The sequence below is a fragment of the Panicum virgatum genome, chromosome 2K (assembly GCF_016808335.1).
Source record: "Panicum virgatum strain AP13 chromosome 2K, P.virgatum_v5, whole genome shotgun sequence".
NCBI classification, from domain to species: Eukaryota; Viridiplantae; Streptophyta; class Magnoliopsida; order Poales; family Poaceae; genus Panicum; species Panicum virgatum.
The window spans coordinates 23,178,089-23,200,691 of record NC_053137.1 but is presented as its reverse complement, the minus strand read 5'-3'; the positions used below and the strand labels follow the sequence as shown (position 1 = coordinate 23,200,691).

General features: G+C 48.0%; 1 pseudogene; it reads right to left on the bottom strand.

Moving 5' to 3' along the window:
• Window positions 1-747: 747 nt before the first annotated feature.
• LOC120672306 lies at window positions 748-22,394 on the bottom strand (annotated as a pseudogene).
• Between the last annotated feature and the right edge of the window lie 209 nt (window positions 22,395-22,603).

Genomic DNA, 22,603 nt, shown 5'->3' with positions numbered 1-22,603 from the left:
ATTTGGCAATTAATTGATTTTTAAACAAATTTTGAATCCTAAAATAATTTGTTTTTAGGACGAAGAGAGTACACATCTAGTTTGACATACAAAACAGTTCACATCTAAGTCAATATTACGATGATATATTCTCTTTTTGTAATTCTAAAATGGATGGAAATTTTTCACACGTCACATGAAATAGCCTCCATGAGTGCTAGATATACAACTGCAACTGCTGCGGCCACCCCAACTACGTTCATGGCGTTATTTCTAAAAAAAAAACTACGTTCATGGCAAAGAAAGAACTAGTTCAAACCAGGCTCAACCGCTCAATGTTCAACTTTCCTCGGCGTAGACTACGGAGGGTTGTCACATAGGCACATTGGAAAGCCTCAAAAAGTATCGTTTTCGTGGTTATTGGGTCGGTGTTTGCAAGGCCCTAGGGCATGTATAACAAAGGCCCTCCATGCACACTTGTCTAAGTAAAAAAAATTATACCATACATATAAAAAGTTTTTAAAATAAAGCACAAATGACCCAAATAGACATGAGCACAAATTCATATATAAAGATGTTAGATAAGGAAGAAGAATCAAAATAACACAAAGATGGATGCCAAGAAAGAAAGTACCATAAGTGAACAATGTAAGGAAAAATAACTATGCATACATTTTAGTTTCAATATGATGTCACCTAACAATTTCTCATATTTTTACTTGCTTTAAATTCTGGCAACTTTTTATTCATGGTTCATGGCCCTTGCAATTAGTGTTTCAGCAGCTGTCTGCAAAGAGCATATGCATGCTTGCTAACATTGACATCTGCAAGATCTGTAACTAACATGTCAAGCAGGTGGGGGCAACTTACAACAGACGAATACACTTGCTGTAGTGCAGAGTCCGGAGATCAGAACAAAGTACAGAACAAACCAAAACCTTGTACACACAGCAAACTGTAAGCTATACATATACACAATAGCAAAACTTCTGTTAGCTTGCCGCGACAGTTACTTTGTCCATCCTAAACATGTGCTCATCTGCCCCGGCATCAGTTAGTACCTTGTCCTGAGTGTAAAGTAATACCTCGCACCCACCGTCAGTCACTGCCACTGCACCTGATTTGGCATCAACAGCAACACAGGAGACTGGCCCACCTGATTACACAACTTGGAGATTAGTGAACAATCGTTACATTTGATTAGAACTACGAGTGGTTTATTTACCAAACATACTTAGGCCACGTTTGGATCACATGGGCTAAACTTTAGCAGCTAAAATTTAGCTGAACGGGATAAAGTTGGCCACTAGGGATCCAAACGGAAGGGCTGATGCATGGCTAAACTTAGCCAGAGGCACTTTTACCCATTAGCTAGACAAGAGGAGCTAAAGTGGACTACTGGATGCAACCATCTAGCCAAAAGACAAAAATACCCCCACCTAACCTTATCCATCCTCACCCCTCACGTTTTATGGGGGGCAAAATGAACTTTTCCCTGTACACAGCTAAATTTTAACACATGTATCCAAACAGGACATTGATAATTTTAGCCATCTAAAGTCAGCTGGCTAATCAGCTATTGCTAAGTTTAAGGTTTAGCCCATCCAAAGAAAACATTATAATATAAAACAGATAATTCACTCCAAATCTGATTGTAACAAGAACAATTATGGTTATTGATTAACATTGTTGGGCACACAGTAGTAATGGCCACAGGTTAGCTTAGCCACGGCCTCCAAACCTACTTAGTTCCTAGAAGTATTGAGTACTTAAAAATAATGCTACAAGTTATTTTGTTACGAATGTGATCACTCAAGATTAGAATAAAAAATGGATTCTCATTGCCTTGCCCATTTGGTAAGAATAGATCATGTTTTGACATTCCAAGATTCTACATTCTAGACATCAAGAAGACATGGTTCTGTGTCACGGTTGAAACACTGTACACCAATCAGTTTTCTCCCAGAAGACAATTCCCACAAATAAAGCTGGCCACCATTTGTTCCAGCAAATCCATAGCTACCGGAGGCATCTAAAGCAGTAATTCTGAAAAGAAAAATGCATATTATCAGAGAAACTGATGAACATTCAACTGAGAAACTGAGAAATGGTATTATCGCGCCGAAATAAAACCCGAAATCTGGTTAAAAAATATTTTTCTCTTCTTGTATTTCAACCCTTTACCTTTCTTGATGAGGAGCTTTAAGCGAGCAAAGTAGAAAACTAGTCAATACCTTCATCCAGTAGCTCGTATAAAAATCTAGATGTAATTCAGTTTTCAGAATTGCATGCTATATTACTATGCTGATGATAGCCCTGCATGCCATTTAACATTTTCAGTCTCCACAAAGATGGAACAGTCAGTCGAGGATAGCCAGCAGGGACAATGAAGTGGTAGACGAGTTAATATGTATTGGTTTCTAGACAGTAAACATCTGTCGGGGAAGTCAAACTGAAGCGACTTGGAGGTGGAATAGCCCTGAGGAGATGGGATACTGTGTGTGGACTTTACTTTGATTATTCATTGCTTGATAATCGCCGTAACAGCTTGAGCTAGTAAACCTTATCTCTAGCTATCAGGACTTAGCTGCATAGTTCTAAAGGCGTCGCCTAGCATCTAGGCAGACCCAGCTTGCCTTGGGCAACAGCCATGCCTTGTCACCTAGGCGCCGCGTAGGCATCTAGGCGTACCCAGCTCGCCTTGTCGCCTTTAAACACTAACTGTAACAAACCTGAAGCCAACCTGACATCTAAGCAAGCTAAGAAAAACATTAGCAATAAAGGCTTATCTCTAGGCTAACCACTGAAATCTATTGTGCACTAAAGCAACACGCCATAACAATACCACACATGGCTGCCGCTCATACACAAGCACAAAATGACTGAAGAATCAGAGTGTCCATCATGGTGGCTGGCCAGCTGGCCAGGCCCTGATAGGCTTGAACATTGCAACGTGCTATGCAAGGAGTCAGAGTAAGGTTCATGTTGAGAAAACCTACCAAAACCTTATAAAATCCCATTCAGTGTGGCTGGATTGAATTTGTTGATAATCTCTTTTGCTAAATATATATACTTCTGTGACATGCAATTCTAAATCTATACTTCGTGATACTCATGACAACATATAGTACTTTTGGAAAAATTGATAAAAAAAATTATTATCATCTTCTATTCTGGTCCTTGCTCTGTAGCAGCAATCATGCGAAATTAGGTGTGGTTAGTTAGATTTTTTTTTCAGCTTGTGGAAATAAGCATTAATCAATATACATCGCCAGCAGTAATTTAAACGGTTGTCATAAACATAAAATGATGATACTTAATCAAAGCCATTAACAAATATTAGAGCAACTGTCAGTATGTGCTATTTCGTCTGAAAAAATCAACATGCGGCATAACAGTTTATGGAGAAGTGAGCATACCTTGTATCCAAAATATTTCCCATTACAATTCTCTTCTTTGCTAGCAGAGCTAGCCTCCATCGCGGATTGTGCTCCTTGGTTCGAAGATCATATTGATACTCAGCTATTGAAGCAGAAGAAATCAGTACCCAAACTCCTATATCATCTCTCATAAAGTGATCCTGGTCAATTTTTCTGGACATGTCACTGATCCCGATCTCTCGTAGCTTCTTATCTATGTCATCAACTGGAGCATGAATAATACCCTCCTGCAAACTACAAAAGCCTACTGGCAGAATCTGGAAGACAATGTTTCCAGGAGCTGCAAAAGTTGCCAATAGTGTGCGCTTGGAGATGTCCCTAAGAAAAATATTTAATTTTGTAAAATCATGTCTGTTAAAAGAATATTTGAAGGCAGTAGATCATAAAAAAGAACTGTATTTAAAGAAAAGCTGGAATTTATAAAGCATAGGTCAATTGTTGACATGCACACATGTATGCATGTTCACATTTGTTATGATGTGAAGCTTGTTAACATAAAGAAAGTAAGAAGAGCAGACAAGCAATCTCTTTGTTATGCAATACGAATTGTTAGTGCATTGGGCAACATAGCCACTAACAATTCTTGTTATTAAACAATGAATCCTAGAAACATAACTACATGATTGGCTAACAAATTACGATATATGCATGTAGTCAAGTAATTTAAAGATAACATTTCAGCTTACATGATGCAAGTTACAGTAATCGTGTAGCCAGTCCTTGCATCACTGCCCCACATGCATAACAAGTATGTTCTGATCTATTGCTAGTTCCTATTAGTTTAAGGATTTTTAGACTTTTATATCAACCCTTCAACATGGTAGGCCTTCTATAAAAGTTTGAAGTAATCTTATGAACCTTGAGTTTGGTTCCCATTTCACAATTTATTTCTTATCGACCAACCCATGTCTTAAAGAATGATAAAGCCTATGTTCGTTGATAAAGGTAGTGCTGAAGGTATAAAGTTAGCAGAATTACCATTTACATTTTTGTCGATTCAGACACAAATACATAATATAACTGGACTCAAAACTGTTTACATACTGCGACAAAAATGGACTGAACTCTGAATATTTTAGCCTATTAGCATCTTTGGAGTATGAAAATGCATAATTCCCATCAAATTAAATACAAAATTGCTGTTGTCAGTTAACTTTCGGCGTCAGCATTTTCTTGCTCATCCAGTTGAAACTATTTTCTATCATTGTAAATGATACGATAACAGTTTGACAAAGCCGGAAAAGTACTCCAAACTTGCTCCCGTGATTCACAAACGCAGCAAATCTCTTCTACTCAGCTTCCACATTTCTTCACCAAGCACTTTCACAAAAATTGAGAGTTTGAGACCCAAGCAAGCAACACATAACATCAAAAGAAACACTGATAAAAAACTGGCTGACAAAATGACAATGTTCTTTGTGGGTGAGGGAGAAGATCCGGATGCAGGTTTCTCTAACTGAGTAGGCCAACCTGCAGGCGAACCACTAGCTCTGTTCCCTACTTCTCTCCAAAGCTCACATGAGTTGATGTATATGCCATAGACGAGGCTGATGTATGCCTCAGACCCCTGCCTCCAAACAACCCACAATCCAAAAACGTGCGCGGGCTCATGCACCCAAAATAAACCAAGTTCTAAGGGCAATGTCTGCCAGCATAGGTGGATGTCATGGTGGTAATTGGGTAACTTCATGTCAAAAGTTCCCAAAGGTGGATTGTTTTATTGCAAGACACCAAAAAAATGCACCTAAGATAGGTCTTTATGCTCTAACACTAATTTGAGCAAATTCTATGCCCCTTTTACAGCCTTACAGGTGAAGACATATCTTGCATGAGAGATGGCTCAGGTCATTTCTTGTATTCTCTCTCCACCTTATATTTATCTGATCCGACAAGTATTTGGATATAGCTGGCATGAGCCATGGGAGATGCATATGTTGGTGTATATGTTAGCCCATGTATAGAGGCCCATCTAGAGGCCCATGTATAGGATCTATATATCCCACCCTTCTAGGGTTTGGAGGAATACAATTCATTATTCTCTCCTACATGGTATCATTAGCTTAGAGTTCTCTCCTCCCTACCCCAGCCGCCGCCGCCCCCTCCTCTCTCCTTCCCTCCTCTTCCCCTGTTCCGGCCGCCGGCGCCTGGCTCTCCTCTTCCTCTGCTCTGGCCTGGCGCGCTCCGGCCCCTGCTCCGGTTGCAGCCGCCACCTGGCTCGCACTGGACACCGCCGTCGTGGGCTCTGCGCGGCCGCCCTACGCCGTCGCGCTGGACGCCGCCGGCGGCACGGGCCAGGCCGGCGCGGGCGCGGCCGGTGCGGCCGGCCCCACGACCCCCGCCGCCGGATCCGCCCCCCAGGGCGCCACTGCGGCCACTGCCGCTCGCGCAGGCACGGGCGCGCGCACGAGCTGGGCGATCTGCGGCCGCCCGTGCACGACCTGAGCCCGCAGGTACCACCCCGCAGCCTCCAGGACGCCGGATCCGCCCCCCCAGGGTGCCGCTGCTGCCCCTGCTGCCGGATCCCCGGGTACATGGCCGCCCCACGGAGCTGTCGCTGGCCCCGATCCCCTGCTGCCACGCACTTTTGCTGCTGCTGCCCCGCGGGCCGCTCGACGCCGCCACAGTCGCGTCCCAGGGCCGCTCCGCCGGCACCCTTGCCGTGCCCCGCGAGCCGCTCGACGTCGCCACCGTCGCGCACCAGGGCCGCCCCGCCGGATCCGCCGCCCCTGCCCCAGGCGCGGCGCGTCCCCTGCTGGACCATGCTGCCGCCGCCCAGGGCCGGGCAGGGCGCGAGCGTGGGCACCAACGCCGCCGCTGCCACTGCCCAGGGCGCCCTGGCCCTCGCCGTCGACGCCCAGACCGGTCTCCCTGGCGCCCTTGGCGCCGCTGCCGCCGGAACTGCGTGTGCGTGGCCGCGCCAGGGCGCGCCCACGGCGCCGCCCCTTCCCGCGCCCGTGCCTGCGTTCGGTATGCCCCCCGCGGACGCGCCGTTCGCCCCGCTGCCTTCCGCGGGCAGCAGATTGCCGCCGAAGTCGCCGCGGCCCTCCTCGCTGCCAAGTCCGAGGCTTCGGCGGCTCAGGAGCGGGCCGCGCGTCTGCCCTCGCTTGGGAGCGCGAGCGCTCTACGGCCGACGCTCTCACTCGTCGGGTCGCCGCTGAGAAGCACCACTTCCTGGTCCCGCCCGCCGTCCCCTTCACCGAGCACGGTGCTTCGTCCTCCCACCAGGCTCTACCCTTTGGATCTGGACCCTGGATCGACCCCCTCCTTGGTGCTCCTCTCACCAGCCAGACCGGGGGTGGCGGAGGACGCGGGCATCGTCGGCGGGGCGGACGTGGTGGTGGTGGTGCTGGAGGCACTACCCATGGTGGTAGTGCTGGAGGCTGTTGGGACACTCCGACTCCGACTCCTGCTCCTGGCCCTGGAGGTACGCCCTGGCCATCCTTCAGCACCCCGTGGCCAGGGCCGTTTCAGGGTCAAGGGGGGCCCTCGTCCTCAGCCCCAGCCGGCGGCCATGTTCGCCTGTGCTGCTCCACTGTTCGCGCCGCTTTGGACCCCGCCCGCTCAGCCCAGCCAGCAGCCGACCTGGCCTGGGGGTGGGACCAGGCTGCACTAGCGCAGTCCTTCAGCGCCATGGGGCTGACGCCGCCGGTCAGCACCGAGTGAATCGCCGACTCGGGTGTCTCCTTCCACACCACCCCAGATTCCGGTATCCTCTCTTCTGTCCGGCCCCCACACCCCTCTTGTCCTTCTTCCATCATGGTTGGTGATGGGTCTTGCCTTCCTATCACCGCTGTGGGTTCTGCTCCTGGTTCTTTTCGTCTTACCAATGTCCTTGTTGCTGCTCAAATGGTTCATAACCTTCTTTCCATTCGTCAGTTTACAGCTGACAATTCTTGTTCCATCGAATTTGACTCTTCTGGCCTCACTGTAAAGGATTCGGCCTCCCGGCGTCCGCTCCTCCGGTGTGACAGCACGGCCCCCCTTTACACCCTTCGCCTTCCGTCTTCCGCTGCACCACTTTCGCCTTCTTCTTCGTCTGCCGCTTTTGCCGCGACGCCGTCTTCCACCACCTGGCACCGCCGTCTTGGTCACCCTGACCGCGACGTGCTGGCTCAGCTCAGCCGTAGTACCGATGTTCCTTGTACTAGGGCTCCTGCTGAGCACCTCTGTCATGCGTGCCAGCTTGGTCGCCATGTTCGACTTCTTTTTTCTTCTTCTTCTTCGCATGCGACGCATGCCTTTGATCTTGTTCACTGCGACCTGTGGACATCTCCTGTACTCAGTATGTCTGGATACAAATACTATCTGGTCGTGGTGGATGATTTCTCTCATTATTCTTGGACTTTTCCTTTGCGCGCCAAGTCTGAGACCTTCCCCACCCTCCTCCACTTCTTTGCCTGGGCGTCCACTCAGTTCGGCCTCACCGTTAAGGCCGTCCAGTGCGACAACGGGCGTGAGTTCGATAACTCCACCTCCCATTCCTTCCTCCTCTCGGGGTGTTCAGTTGCGCATGTCTTGTCCGTATACCTCTCCTCAGAACGGCAAGGCTGAGCGGATGATTCACACGACGAACGACGTTGTGCGCACCCTTCTGATCCAGGCATCTCTGCCCCCGCGCTTTTGGGCTGAAAGCCTCTACACCGCCACCTACTTGCTTAATCGCCTTCCGTCCACTGCTTCTCCTGCTCCCACTCCACACCACGCTCTTTTCGGTACCCCTCCTCGCTACGACCACCTTCGGGTCTTCGGGTGTGCGTGTTACCCTAACACCTCCGTCACCGCTTCTGACAAGCTGGCGCCCCGCTCGACTCGGTGTGTGTTCCTTGGTTACTCCACTGACCACAAGGGGTACCGATGCTTTGACCTCACCTCTTGTCGCGTTCTGATCTCCCGACACGTCGTGTTTGACGAGTCGGATTTCCCCTACTCCACCTCCTCCACACCTCCTGACCCCGAGTTGGAGTCCATGTTTTCAACTGACCCGGTGGTTCAACCACCGTTACCTGTCTGTCCTTTTACTGCAGATTTTCCCGGTACACCAGCACCGCTTCCGGTGATCCCTGCTGCGCCGAGCGCGGCCCCGGTGCCCGCGGTCGCACCACGCGCGGAACCGGTCTCCTGCTGCGCCACGCGCGGCCTCGGTGCTTTCCTCTGCACTCGCGCGGTACGCCCAGCCGGTGCAGGTGTACCGGCGTCGTTCGACGCCGACGCCGGCACCGCCGCGGTACACTAAGCCGGTACAGGTGTACCGGCGTCGTTCGGGGCCGATACCGGCGCCGCCTCCGGCTCCGGAGGCTCCTACGACGCCTACACCGGACCCGTCGCTGTCGCCGCCTCCACCGGCTCCCTCTCGAGCCGAGCTGGCGGTGTACCACCCGCCAGTCATCCATCGGGGTCCTCGGCATATCCATCCTATGGTGACTCGGCGGATGGCGTCTCAGGCCGCGACTCTCTCCGCCACCGAGGGAGAGCCGCGGGTCTCTCCGGTACCCTCCTCTGTCCGCGACGCCTTGGCGGATCCTCACTTGCGTCGTGCGATGGAAGAGGAGTACGCTGCTCTTCTCGCCAACCAGACGTGGGACCTCGTGGCGCGTCGGTCTGGTTGCAATGTGGTGACTGGCAAGTGGATCTGGACGCATAAGCGCCGAGCTGACGGCACACTGGAGCGCTACCAGGCTCGCTCGGTTCTCCGGGGGTTCACCCAGCGGCCTGGTGTGGACTATGATGAGACCTTCAGTCCAGTGGTGAAGCCTGCTACTGTGTGCACAGTCCTCTCACTTGCGCTATCTCGCTCTTGGCCTGTGCACCAGCTGGATGTGAAGAATGCGTTTCTTCACGGCACTCTGTCAGAGACAATCTACTGCTCTCAGCCAGCGGGATTTGTGGACTCCAGTCGTCCGGACATGGTCTACCAGCTCAACAAGTCTCTCTATGGTCTGAAGCAGGCTCCTCGGGCTTGGTACTCTCGGTTCGCCACGTTCTTGCTGACATTGGGGTTCACCGAGGCCAAGTCTTACACGTCTCTCTTCATCTACCGCCGTGGGGATGAGACTGCCTATCTGCTGCTCTATGTCGACGACATTGTGCTCACAACCTCTAGTCAGCAGTTGCTTCAGAGTGTCATCTCTCTATAGCAGGAGTTTGCTATGAAGGATCTTGGTCAGCTCCACCACTTCTTGGGCATCACTGTTGAGCCTCGCCCGTCTGGTCTTCTACTTCACCAGCGGCAGTACGCACTTGATATTCTGGAGCGGGCTGGGATGACTGAGTGCAAGCCCTGCTCCACTCTTGTCGACACTCAGGCGAAGCTGTCTGCTGATCTGGGTGATCCGGTGGCTGATCCTACTACCTACCGGAGTCTGGCTGACGCTTTGCAGTACCTCACCTTCACTAGGCCGGACCTCACCTACGCTGTTCAGCAGGTCTGTCTTCATATGCATGATCCACGGGAGTCACACTTTGCTGCGCTGAAGCGTCTCCTCCGCTACGTCCGTGGCACTGTGGACCTCGGCCTGGTCCTTCACCGACGCTGACTGGGCTGGCTGTCCGGACACTCGCCGCTCCACTTCCGGCTACGCCGTCTTCCTGGGCGGCAACCTGGTCTCCTGGTCGTCCAAGCGGCAGCCGGTTGTCTCCCGCTCTAGTGCCGAGGCGGAGTACCGTGCTGTCGCAACGGCGTGGCGGAGGCGTCCTGGCTACGACAACTCTTGACGGAGCTCCACAGCCCGCTCGCCAAGAGCACGCTCGTCTACTGCGACAACGTCAGCGCCGTGTATCTCTCCACCAACCCCGTCCAGCATCAGCGGACAAAGCATGTGGAGATCGACTTACACTTCGTGCGCGACAGAGTCGCCATCGGCGATGTTCGGGTACTCCATGTCCCGACTACCTCCCAGTTTGCTGACATCTTTCACCAAGAGACTACCCTCCTCGACCTTCTCGGAGTTTCGCTCCAGTCTCAACGTAGCATGTGGCTAGTTGTGGCTGCGGGGGGTATTTGCCCTTTGTACTCTCTTCTTGTCCAGTCTTGAACACCGCTGCAACGGTTGTTCAGACTGCGGGGGGTGTTGGCTTTCTTATTGTCCAGTCTTGAATACCGCTGCGCCGGTAGTTCAGACTGCGGGGGGGCGTTGGTGTATATGTAGCCCATGTATAGAGGCTCGTCTAGAGGCACATGTATAGGATCTATATATCCCACCCTTCTAGGGTTTGGAGGAATACAATCTATTATTCTCTCCTACACCACAAACCAAAAAATCTAATCCCCAACAAAAGAAACTACCACATGAGTAACTATTAGGCATGTATAGGCCTGTATAGCTGTGTATGTATACACTTAGCCCATGTTGGGCCTATATATGCCTAATAGTAACCACGACACTACACACTACAGTACAATTCCCATGTCAACAGTAACCAAGACACACTACTGCAGAATACACAAAGTGATAACATTAAGATGCAAGAACTTACCACAAATAAAAGCCGCCTGAACCATCATGGCCAATAATAAGAGAGCTGCTTTTTGGCATTATTCCAAGCTCCAATATAGGACTCATATTACCAAAACTAGGAATCACATACTGCTCAGATATCTCGCTGGGTAAACAAAGGAAATAAAGTTGTAACAGATAACTAAATCAAGCCTAAGGAGTTGGAATTTGGTTTATCGTTGGATGAACTGATAGACATATTGCATGATCAATGCATCAAAGAAATACTGAGAAAACATTTTAAAAATATGAAAGGATATACTTAACATGTGTTCATTAGAAATACTAGGGCATCCACAGGACAAACAAATAGGCATTTGAAGTAGACAAATTTTCTTGGACATCTTTAACACTCTAGTTTTGTACTGTGCACCATATTGGAAGTATCAAAGTTCTCCTTGTAGCTTTGGGATGTATATATAAGGACAATCAGTACACAGACAGAGTTCTAATTGTTAGCAAATACAAGAAAAAGGAAATTGGAATGTTAAGTGACTTTGTAATTGTAGTATAGAACTTAGAAAACCTCAAGGTTTTCCAAAGGATTAATGTTTGGTGTAATTTATTAGACCTGATGTTATGACCGGCAAGACCTATCAGCGCCGCAACAGGATGGTCGTGCCGCAGGAGTCCGGCAACAAACGTGGCTAAAGGAGTCCTAGACGGTCTACAATCCGGCTGCAAGTCCAACGGATAGATATGGACGTTTCGGTTAGAGAAGATTTAGGAGATTGGTTGTGTACTTTCTTGTTGCTTAGTTATATTTGCTTTCCTGGAGATAATCTTATATAAGATCACATTGTATCGGTTTGGATTATGCAGTTAATGAGATACATCTAGCTTCCCAGCCTATTCTCTGTTCCCCGTCTCTTTCTCCCAGTTATCCGGCGACGTTGCCGACGGCGCCGACTCGCCGGGGTCCCAGACCTCGACCTTCCACCCACCACAGCTACAACCTGCGCCAAGTTCCTCCGTCCAACACTGCTCCGTCCAGCCCGACCAGCCCGGAACGTAACAATCTGGTATCAGATTGCTCAGGTACCCCGATCACCATGGATGCTCTTCAACAGTCGATTGAGGATCTCAAGACTCTCATGGAGAAGATGAACACCACGGTGTCCGCCCTGGAGCCCTTGGTCCCTAGCGTCGCCTCCTTGGTGGCACTGCCGACTTCTGTGGAGTCGCTGCAGCAAACCATGAAGGAAGCGGGCGATCACCTCAAGTCCATCACCGTCGCAGTTAAGCGCTTGGAAGTCAGCGATCGCTCGTCCGGCTCGAGCAACACTCAGAAGCCTGCGGAGGATGATGGAGTACTTGGACCGAGGCCGCGGCAACCGCCGCCGCCACTGCCGCCACCGCCGCCGTTCCCACGACCACCACCAGTGCAGACAAGATATGGGGCTGCGCGCGTGGATCCCGTGGAGGACGAACAGGCCTTCCTCAAGCCCAAGATGGTGTTCCCGTCTTATGATGGAACTGGTGATCCGCTGCCATGGATCAATCGTTGTGACCTGTACTTTAGAGGCCACAACACCCCGGAGCACAGGAAGGTTTGGATGGCCTCGCTGCACATGACTGATGCAGCACAGCTTTGGTACTACCGGCTTGAAACAACACAGGGCGAACCGGATTGGCGGCGCTTTTGTCAACTGGTACATCGCCGATTTGGGCCGGCCATCACAGAGTCACCCCTAGGCGAGATCTCTCTCTTGCGCAGAACTGGCACGGTTGAGGATTATGCAAAGCAGTTCGTCGCGCTCGCCTGTCGTGAGGTGGAACTCTCGGAACGCCAGCAAGTTCAACTCTTCATCGCGGGCCTCGTCAATCCTTTGCGGACAGACGTGGCCATACAATCTCCGGCGACACTGGACGACGCCATCCGTTACGCTCGTGCCTTCGAGCAACGGCTAGCCCTGGAACCGGCGTCGCAGCGGCAGAGTGGTCGCGCGCCGTTCCGTCCGGGCGGGCAACTCGCAGCTCCCGGCGGCCAGCCGGCCGGGGTGTACGCTGGGCCGGCTCCGGCCTCCCAATCAGCTGCCGGCCGCCCAGCAGGAGCACAACGTGCAGCGTCGCTCCCTCGCCGTCAGCTCACAGTCGCTGAGATGGCCCAGCGCCGTGCAGAGGGGCTTTGTTACAATTGCCCCGAGAAATATGTCACTGGACACCGCTGCAAACAACTTGCAGTGATCGAGATCGTACCGGACGACGCCGATGATGACGAGCCCAGGGAGGACATTGGAGATCCTGAACTACACTTCCTCCACACGCCTCTGGCCTCTCGCGCCGAGAGCGAAAAGCCACCAAGCATATCCCTGCACGCCCTCACGGGCATCCAACCCAGAGAAGCCCCAACGATGAAGGTTTGGGTATTCCTTGGAGGCCGCCGGCTCACGGCTCTCCTTGACTCCGGCTCGTCAAAGAACTTCATCAATACCCGTGTTGTCCAGGACTTGGGTATCCCTCTGGACACCAGTGAAGCTCTGAATGTTACAGTGGGAAACGGTGATCACGTCCGTAGCCCGGGACGCCTAGCTGAGGTGCGTGGCAAGGTTGGCGGTGATTATTTTTGGTTTGATTCACACGCACTGGCTATGGGCTCCCTTGATATGGTGATAGGAGTCAGCTGGATGAGTCAATTAGGGGACATTCAATGGAATTTCCAAGAGCAGACCTTTACGTTCCGGGTAGCAGACAAGAGAATCCAGTGGTGCGGCATTGAACGGCCGCCCGGCCATGTCCTTCGATCCTTGGAGACGCCACCGGGCACCCTACTGCCGGAACTGCTTCAGTCTTTTGACGGCCTTTTCAAAGAACCCCACGGCATGCCCCCGCAGCGAACCATTGAGCATCGGATTCGCCTTAAACCGGGTACAGAAGCAGTTGCAGTCAGGCCCTACAGGTACGCTCATCTTCAGAAGGATGTGCTTGAGAGACAGTGTGCAGAACTCCTTCTCCAAGGCATTATTCGAGCCAGCTCATCAGCTTTCTCTTCTCCTGCGTTACTCGTAAAGAAACCGGATGGTTCCTGGCGCCTTTGTATTGATTACCGGGCTCTTAACGCTGCTACCATCAAAGACAAATTTCCCATTCCAGTTGTAGAAGAACTACTGGACGAGCTGCGGGGTGCACGGTTCTTCACCAAGTTGGATCTCCGTTCAGGGTACTATCAAGTGCGCATGTGCTTTCAAGATGTGGAAAAGACGGCTTTTCGCACTCATCAGGGCCTATTTGAATTTTTGGTGATGCCTTTCGGCCTAACAAATGCACCAGCGACTTTCCAAGCTTTGATGAATTCAGTTTTGAAGCCGTTTCTCAGACGATTTGTGTTGGTATTTTTTGATGACATCTTGATATATAGCAAATCGTGGTCTGAGCACCTGCTGCATCTTCAGGCGGTATTTGAGGCTTTACAGCAACACCAGCTTTTTCTAAAGAAGTCTAAGTGTTCCTTTGGGGAAACATCAGTGGGCTACCTTGGCCATGTTATCTCGGCTCAGGGAGTGGCCATGGATGCAAGCAAAGTGCAAGCTATCTTGTCATGGCCGCAGCCCAAGTCAGTGCGTGCTGTTCGGGGATTTCTTGGCTTGGCCGGGTATTATCGCCGCTTCATCAAGGACTACGGGCTGATAGCTGCACCTCTCACCAAGCTGCTGAAGAAAGAGGGGTTTCGTTGGACCGAGGAAGCCGCTACAGCTTTCAACGCCCTACAGAAAGCACTATCCAGCGCTCCAGTCCTACACCTCCCAGATTTTAGTTCACCTTTCATTGTTGAATGTGATGCCTCTGGGTCAGGTTTCGGTGCTGTGCTCCATCAAGGAACGGGGGCTATTGCTTTCTTCAGTCGCGCCATCGCGCCTCGACATGCCAAGCTGGCCGCATACGAGCGTGAACTCATTGGGTTAGTACAAGCAGTCAAGCACTGGAGGCCTTATTTGTGGGGCCGAGAATTCGTCGTCCGTACAGATCATCAAAGCCTGAAATACTTGCTCGATCAACGCCTTTCAACAATTCCACAACATCACTGGGCCACTAAATTATTGGGATATGACTTCCGTGTGGAGTTTAAACCTGGGGTTTCAAATATTGTGGCTGATGCTCTCTCTCGTCGCGATGAGGAAAATTCTGCGGTATGCAATGCTCTATCCGTCCCAGTTTTCTCTTTCTTTGATACACTCAGACAATTACTGGAGGCAGATCAGTCCCTACGGGAGTACAGGAATAAGGCCCAGGAAAGTATAGATGGATGGTCAATGGTGGATCAGTTGCTGCTCAAGAATGGCAAGGTGTTTGTTCCGGCCTCATATGATGTTGTTCCTTCCTTGCTGGAGTTTGCTCATGGTCTAGGGCATGAGGGTATCCAGAAGACTCTCCACCGCCTCCGTTCTGACTTTCACATTCCGGGGGATCGTCGTTTGGTGCGGGAGTATGTGCGGAACTGTGAGACTTGTCAGAGAAATAAGACAGAACATCTAAGGCCGGGTGGGTTATTACAACCGCTAGACATTCCATCAACAGTTTGGTCTGACATGCCATGGATTTCATTGAAGCTCTTCCTCGGGTAAATGGCAAGACAGTTATTTTGACAGTGGTGGATCGTTTTTCTAAGTATGCACACTTTATTCCTTTGGGACATCCTTACACGGCTGCATCAGTGGCAAAGGCCTTCTTTCAGGAGATTGTTCGCCTACACGGGCTGCCGGCAACTATTGTGAGCGATCGGGACCCAGTTTTCACAAGTGATTTTTGGAAGGAGTTATTCAATCTTACTGGTGTCCGTTTGCAGTTCACTTCTGCTTTTCATCCTCAGTCGGACGGACAATCAGAGGCTACTAACAAAATCATAGCTATGTATTTGCGCTGTTTGACAGGAGATCGGCCTAGGCAGTGGATTCGCTGGCTCCCTTGGGCAGAGTTTTGCTATAACTCTTCTTATCAAGCATCACTAAAGACTTCGCCTTTTAAGGTGGTTTATGGTCGTGATCCCCCTGCGCTGCGTGCTTATGAACAGGGTGAAGCCCGCTTGCCGACGGTTGAGCAACAGCTACTTGAGCGAGATGAATTCATTGCGGAAATTCGTGATCGTCTGGAGCAGGCACAGCAGTATGCTAAAGTGCAGTATGACAAGAAACATAGAGAGTTATCCTTTGAAGTAGGCCAGTGGGTTTGGCTTCGTTTGCTCCATCGGCCGATGGCTTCTCTCGCTGTGAAGGGTCGTGGCAAACTCGGTCCACGATATTTTGGGCCGTATCAAGTGGCAGAAAAGATTGGCGAGGTGGCTTATCGCTTGGACTTGCCAGCAGGAGCACGCTTGCATAATGTTTTCCATGTTGGATTACTCAAGCCCTTTCACGGAACTCCTCCTGTGGCGCCAGCTCCTTTGCCCCCGGTATAGCATGGGCGTGTCTGCCCTCAGCCAGCCAAGGTTCTCCGAGGTAGGCTTGCCCGTGGTCGTTATGAAGTGTTAGTGCAATGGGTTGATCAGGATGCTTCGTCAGCCGCTTGGGTGGCATTGGACGATTTCAAGCGACTGTACCCTGATTACCAGCTCGAGGACGAGCTGTTGCTCCAGGGGGGAGAGATGTTATGACCGGCAAGACCTATCAGCGCCGCAACAGGATGGTCGTGCCGCAGGAGTCCGGCAACAAACGTGGCTAAAGGAGTCCCAGACGGTCTACAATCCGGCTGCAAGTCCAACGGATAGATATGGACGTTTCGGTTAGAGAAGATTTAGGAGATTGGTTGTGTACTTTCTTGTTGCTTAGTTATATTTGCTTTCCTGGAGATAATCTTATATAAGATCACATTGTATCGGTTTGGATTATGCAGTTAATGAGATACATCTAGCTTCCCAGCCTATTCTCTGTTCCCCGTCTCTTTCTCCCAGTTATCCGGCGACGTTGCCGACGGCGCCGACTCGCCGGGGTCCCAGACCTCGACCTTCCACCCACCACAGCTACAACCTGCGCCAAGTTCCTCCGTCCAACACTGCTCCGTCCAGCCCGACCAGCCCGGAACGTAACACCTAACTTCTAGTCAATTATTTAAAAATTGAAAGTTTTCACAACCTCATCAGTTCAAATGTTTCCACTAGGACTCCTTTTAAACTATATTACATAATTTTTATTCTTATGAAGTAAATACTACTTCCGTTCATTTTTAGTAGACATACAACATACTAGGATAAGAAAGCTTTAGAGATATATTTTGGGGTAGTAAAGGGCCTTAAAATTTAGCCTAGATAATCTAAGGACCAGGCTGTTAAAGGGTTGGGATCTAATCTTATATAATTTTGAGCTAAAAATATATAAGGGACAAGTTGGATTGCGAAGTGGCCCTTACCACCCCCTAGATATAATTCGACCAATAATTTCTCTAACAATATCACGAATAGCTACAAAATCAATGCCGCATGAAAATATTTTTGAAATACGAAACTATTCATATAATTCTATACACTAAGCATGCATTCATAAATATTGGACAAAATTTATGAGGTTTGACTTTCCTAATACGCCTACTAAAAATGAATGTAGGAGGCCGGCAGTATGTTTTTCAACGACAAACCCTACAAATCATTAGGAAACCATAAGCTTTATTTAATGCAAATACTTTTTGGTATACGGTACATGATTAATTGACATATTCGAGCATATCTAGTTTCTGGTGTATACATTTCTTGACTGATACAAGATTTGATTTCTATAGCAGAGCACAATCATTCATTTAAACCTTTTAAAATGAAAACTAGAAAATTACTAGAATAATATCATACTCGTCAGGGAGAAAAACTTAGGATGGAAGGAGCGCATTTAATGCTTATACTATAGAAAATACATACCTCCAACTATTGACCATCTTCCAGATATGCAAGTCTCTGTTGTCTTCAATAGCTATAATGTAATTTGGTTCACAGATCAAAATGCACGACACTGTCCCATTCCCATAAGGCATCAACTTGGTTATAAGTGAGACATAACCCAAGTTAACATATACAATTTTCAAAGAATTATCCTCGCATTGGCCCAACTTGCATACCGAGCACAAGCAATCAATGTTCTGCATCCTGTCAATAAGCATATTTAATCAGCACCAGCTTAAGGGGTGTATCCAACATTTTTCCTGCATGTCATTAAGGGATTAAGACTACAACCTGCAAAAAGGTATTCTGATGCAGCTCATGAGGACCAGAAGTTGGCCATCAGGTGTAAATTGCAAACCAGATTTTCCGAATGAAAACTGAAAAGAACAAAAGTATAAAGGATTTTAATGCAATGTTGCATCACCAAGAGGGAGGGGTAATTGTGATCACAGGAAGCTCTTACATTTCCTGTACAAGACTGGTCCAAGGAAGGAAGTAGAAGAGTGTAGCCGACAAAACACGGTGGTGCATCTTGCTGGTCTTTACTGACAGTATAAACATAAACAAACCTTTGGCAGCTCTCCAGAAGGCCACAGAATACATAAATATATAAGCTGCTATGATTTTTAGTGTTTAACATGATAGACAAGACAGGCATTTGGTGCAGGTAGCATCCCACAAGCTCTAAGTGATAAGCTGATCTGCTTGATTGCGCTTTTGTGTATTCAGATAGTAACCCATGTGTATGATTAGTGATAGAAAGGGCATGACCCGGTTGATGAAAACCATCATTTTCACCCTTCAGAGGTATGCGTTCACAAACATTGCTTTGCAAACTGACAGACATCATGTTCTTATTACCATTTCTACATCCAGCCTGACATTCTTCCACTTTGCCAAGCACATTTCCTTTACCTGCTTCAGGTCCATCACCAACAGGCCACATTTCAGTTGTGCTTACTCCTTGTGACCCATCATTAGAATGCCTGCCTTTTTCTGGTGGCTCAAAAGCAACATATTTGTCAACAAACTCAACATTGTCAGAATGGCAACTAGTACCATGAAGCCTATTTTCCTTCTGATCAATTGCTGGCACTTTAGTATGATCTTGTTCATCCTGCACGTCCAACAATGATGAGTTTGCCTCACATACAGGTGGGGCAATTGAAGTTGAACTCACATCATGCTTAACCCACTTTGCAGCATCATTACATGTATTAGAATGACCTGGAGGTAATACATTTGCTAAACACTCCATTCCTTGAAACCGCTGAACCTTGTCTAGCAAAAGCTTGTGCGCAAACATCAATTGATCCACTGCTAGTTTTATTATGGTATGAAACATCTATTGAAACTGATGAGCCATTTTTTGTACCATTTGTAAGGTCATTAGATTGCTGTTCAAATTGAATTTTTTCAACATCACCATTACATTGGTTATAGTTTGCAGGGTGGTAACTATCTTCCCCACCAAACTCTTCCTCTAGACAAGCAAGGAGTGAATCAGACAAAATATATAGACCTTTTTCATGACCATATACCACATCAGGTGCATTTGTACCATCATTTACACCAACCTGACACTCATAAAGTTTAGTATGATCTTCAGTTTTTCCATATATCAGCTTTGAGTTCTCATTAGGTCCCCTAGAGCATGTATCATCAGACTCATGATGATGAACATCCATGGATTTGGATTTGTTATCGCCCAAAATCTGTGTATCATCCTCAAAACTATCAGCAACAAAATCATTCATCTTGCCTAATTTAAACACATTTTTGAAGTCATCATCAGCAGAGCCCTTTTTAATGATATCACAATCATGGTCACACGTTCCAGAACTATTTTTACTTATACCTTCACCAATAATTGTAGGTACAATTAAACCTGTTAAAGAGAAGAAATCATTCAGCCCTATATCTCTCTTACATAAAAGAAAAATAATCATCTGTCAAATGTCGTAAATCGTAAGACTTTGAACGAGGCAGCTTGCTTGGCTATAGAAGTTTCCCTTATCAAAGGAAAGGAACACCATCTAACTATTATGATTAATAAAATTTTCCATGAAAACTATTTCCGCAACAAGTCAACAACAAAGATATATTTCCACAAGAGAACTAAATTTAGTTACCTTGGCAGCGATCATTCGATGGATTGTGAGCTGAAGCTGTTCTCACTGAAACAGTAGACTTTTCTTTCTTTTTACGCTTGGATTTCTTCTTTTTGTTAATTTTCTTGAGAAGGGGAATAGCATGGGGAAGCAAAATAGACATCATAGACTTTGCTACTTCCTTCTCAGCCAATTCTAGATCAGTATTTTCAGAGCTCAAATAAGAACCAGAAGATAAACCAACTTGTTCAGATGAAACTGGAGAAGGCTCTCCCAAATTATCATCAAGAGAAGTGGATTTTGAATTGCCAGAGACTTCTTCCAGCGATGGAAGCATGCATCTTGAATCAGATACATTTTCCAACAGTGCTCTACCTGTAGGACCTCGCTTGAACATTGAAAAACAACAATCATCATCAAACAATGGCCTTTCAACACAGAAGTAGCAGTGTCACATGAGGATGATTAACAAGGTCACAATTGACCTTCGAAACTTGCATGATAACAATGTTCCTTAACATCCTGACTGGTGCAGATTTATTTGTATTTGTGTGATAATAAGACATTTTGTGCACTATCATGGTGCATGTTCTCACCTAACGGTATTGAAGTATACTGTTCAATTTTCACGAAAGTCTCAGGCTTTGGGGTGATAACTGTTATCCAAAAAAAGGTTCTCATTCAATAATTAAAGAAAACATGCCAGAGGCGCGTTCAGTAAGCAAGGCTACATAACTCCTATAGGAATAAAGCAAAGAGAGAGCAGAAAAAACTACGTATTTTTTACAGCACATACCTAATTACTGAAGTTACAAAGAATGAAAGAAGTACTCCAAAATTGTCCAACATGAATTATTCAGTGCTATACACGTGAAATAAAGTTCACTAAATCAAAGAATGTTCTAGCCTTAGACAATAATTACCAATAGGCTAGATAAGTCGTTATGTAATTTCTTTAGTTGGCTGACAAAACTAACGCGTGATACGTAAGTAATCAAGAACCAACGACACTTCAAGGGGAAGAGGAGTGCAAAGAAAGAAGGGTCCAGCTTACTTCATTTGCATTTCTATGAGTAGATACATTGCAATTATCAACTGAAGTAAACATGTCTTGGTAGTGGACCTTCTTAGCGGGGCTTCCCAACTGGCTTGGCTCAATACTTCTTTTAGCAGTTCCACATTCTAGGCCCAAGCAAACAGGTAGATCTTCAGCCTCAGAAACATCAGCTGCATCTTTGTGAGCTAACAGTACAACATCCTCAGAAGCGACTGCACAAGGCAAGTTTAGTTCAACTGCTCCAGTTGAATCAACTATGAGCTCCCGAAGCAATCTCTGAACAGATGCATTTTTGAACCCGAAAAGCTGCATAGGACAACATAGTTCTCAATTGCATGAATAAAAATGCTCATCACTATGTGTGTAGAACCTTAACTATTTTAAATACAAAATCAATCACAGCATGTCATCTTGGTACAAATAAAATAAGCAAGAAGAACCTTGACTATTTTGATGCGATGTGAAATGGCGAAGTAGCTAAAGGTGCAGAAAATCAGGACATGCCTCAGCACCATCAATCTTCTGAGGGAAGGACCTTCTTATCAGCCAGTTCCTGACTTTAGCCCCAGTCATCTTCTGGAGGTTCTTCCAAGCGAAATCAGGGGTCTCCCCTGTCGCCGAGTCTCCTTCGGTGGATGTGACCTGCAAATTGAACTTATCAGGCTATCATCTGTTTCCATACACAGGCAAGCCAAATCGGTGCAGAATGTTCATCACCAGGAATATCGGCCCCCTGGGCCCCTGTTGGATTTCCATGGCGTACGATATCCCAGAGAAAAGGCGGACTGCATGGTAACCTACCGGATAAGGGTACCTATCCTTGCCCTTGGATGAATAACACATCATGTATTAGGCAACCATGGATAAATTACCAAAAGAAATGAGATCCCTGACAGAAGCATTGTACCATATAGTGTGTACTCAATTGTTAAAAAAAGGGGGGGCGGTAGCTGGAATTGCTGCCGAGCTGCGATTTAGTCTCAAAGTTGCAAATGCACATCCTAATAGACTTCGTTCCTGTTCAAATCCCCAAACTAAATCCCACCAAATAAATAAATAGGAGCCTACGATAGTAATGCCTCAACACTGGAGCCCGCGGGGGGAATCCGCGTGCCGTGAGAACGAGGCGAGCGAGCAACAAGCTGGGCGAGACAAAGGGGATTTGAAGGAGAAGACGAAACCCTAGGCCCTGGTTGGCAGCCTTACCCTGGAGCAGCTCCAGTATTTGCGCTCCCAGTCGCCGCCGCGGCGGTAGATCGACCCCGCCGACACGATTTCGATCACGCGGTCGCCCTCCGCCTCCTCTGCTGCCATCCTCCCCGCTGACAAGCACGAGGGCCGCCGCTGGATTGGCCTCTCTCTCTCTCACACACACACACAGCGGAGGGCGCGAATTCGGCAGCTCGGCGCGCCAAAACGAAATAAAGTTTTTTTCCTTAGGTGCCGTTTGGATAGCAGAGCAGGAGGGAATTGGATCGGATATTGGGTGGGTTTGGGTTGGAGATATATTATTTTTATTACTATAATACTCTTTTTAAAATACTCTCCTTAAAGTGACGCTTCATTTATAATCTAAAAATATTTTTGTAATTTTACGCATCATAACCCACCCCTTCTTTTGAGAATGGATTGGTGGGATAATTTTACGCACATGGAGTCCGCAG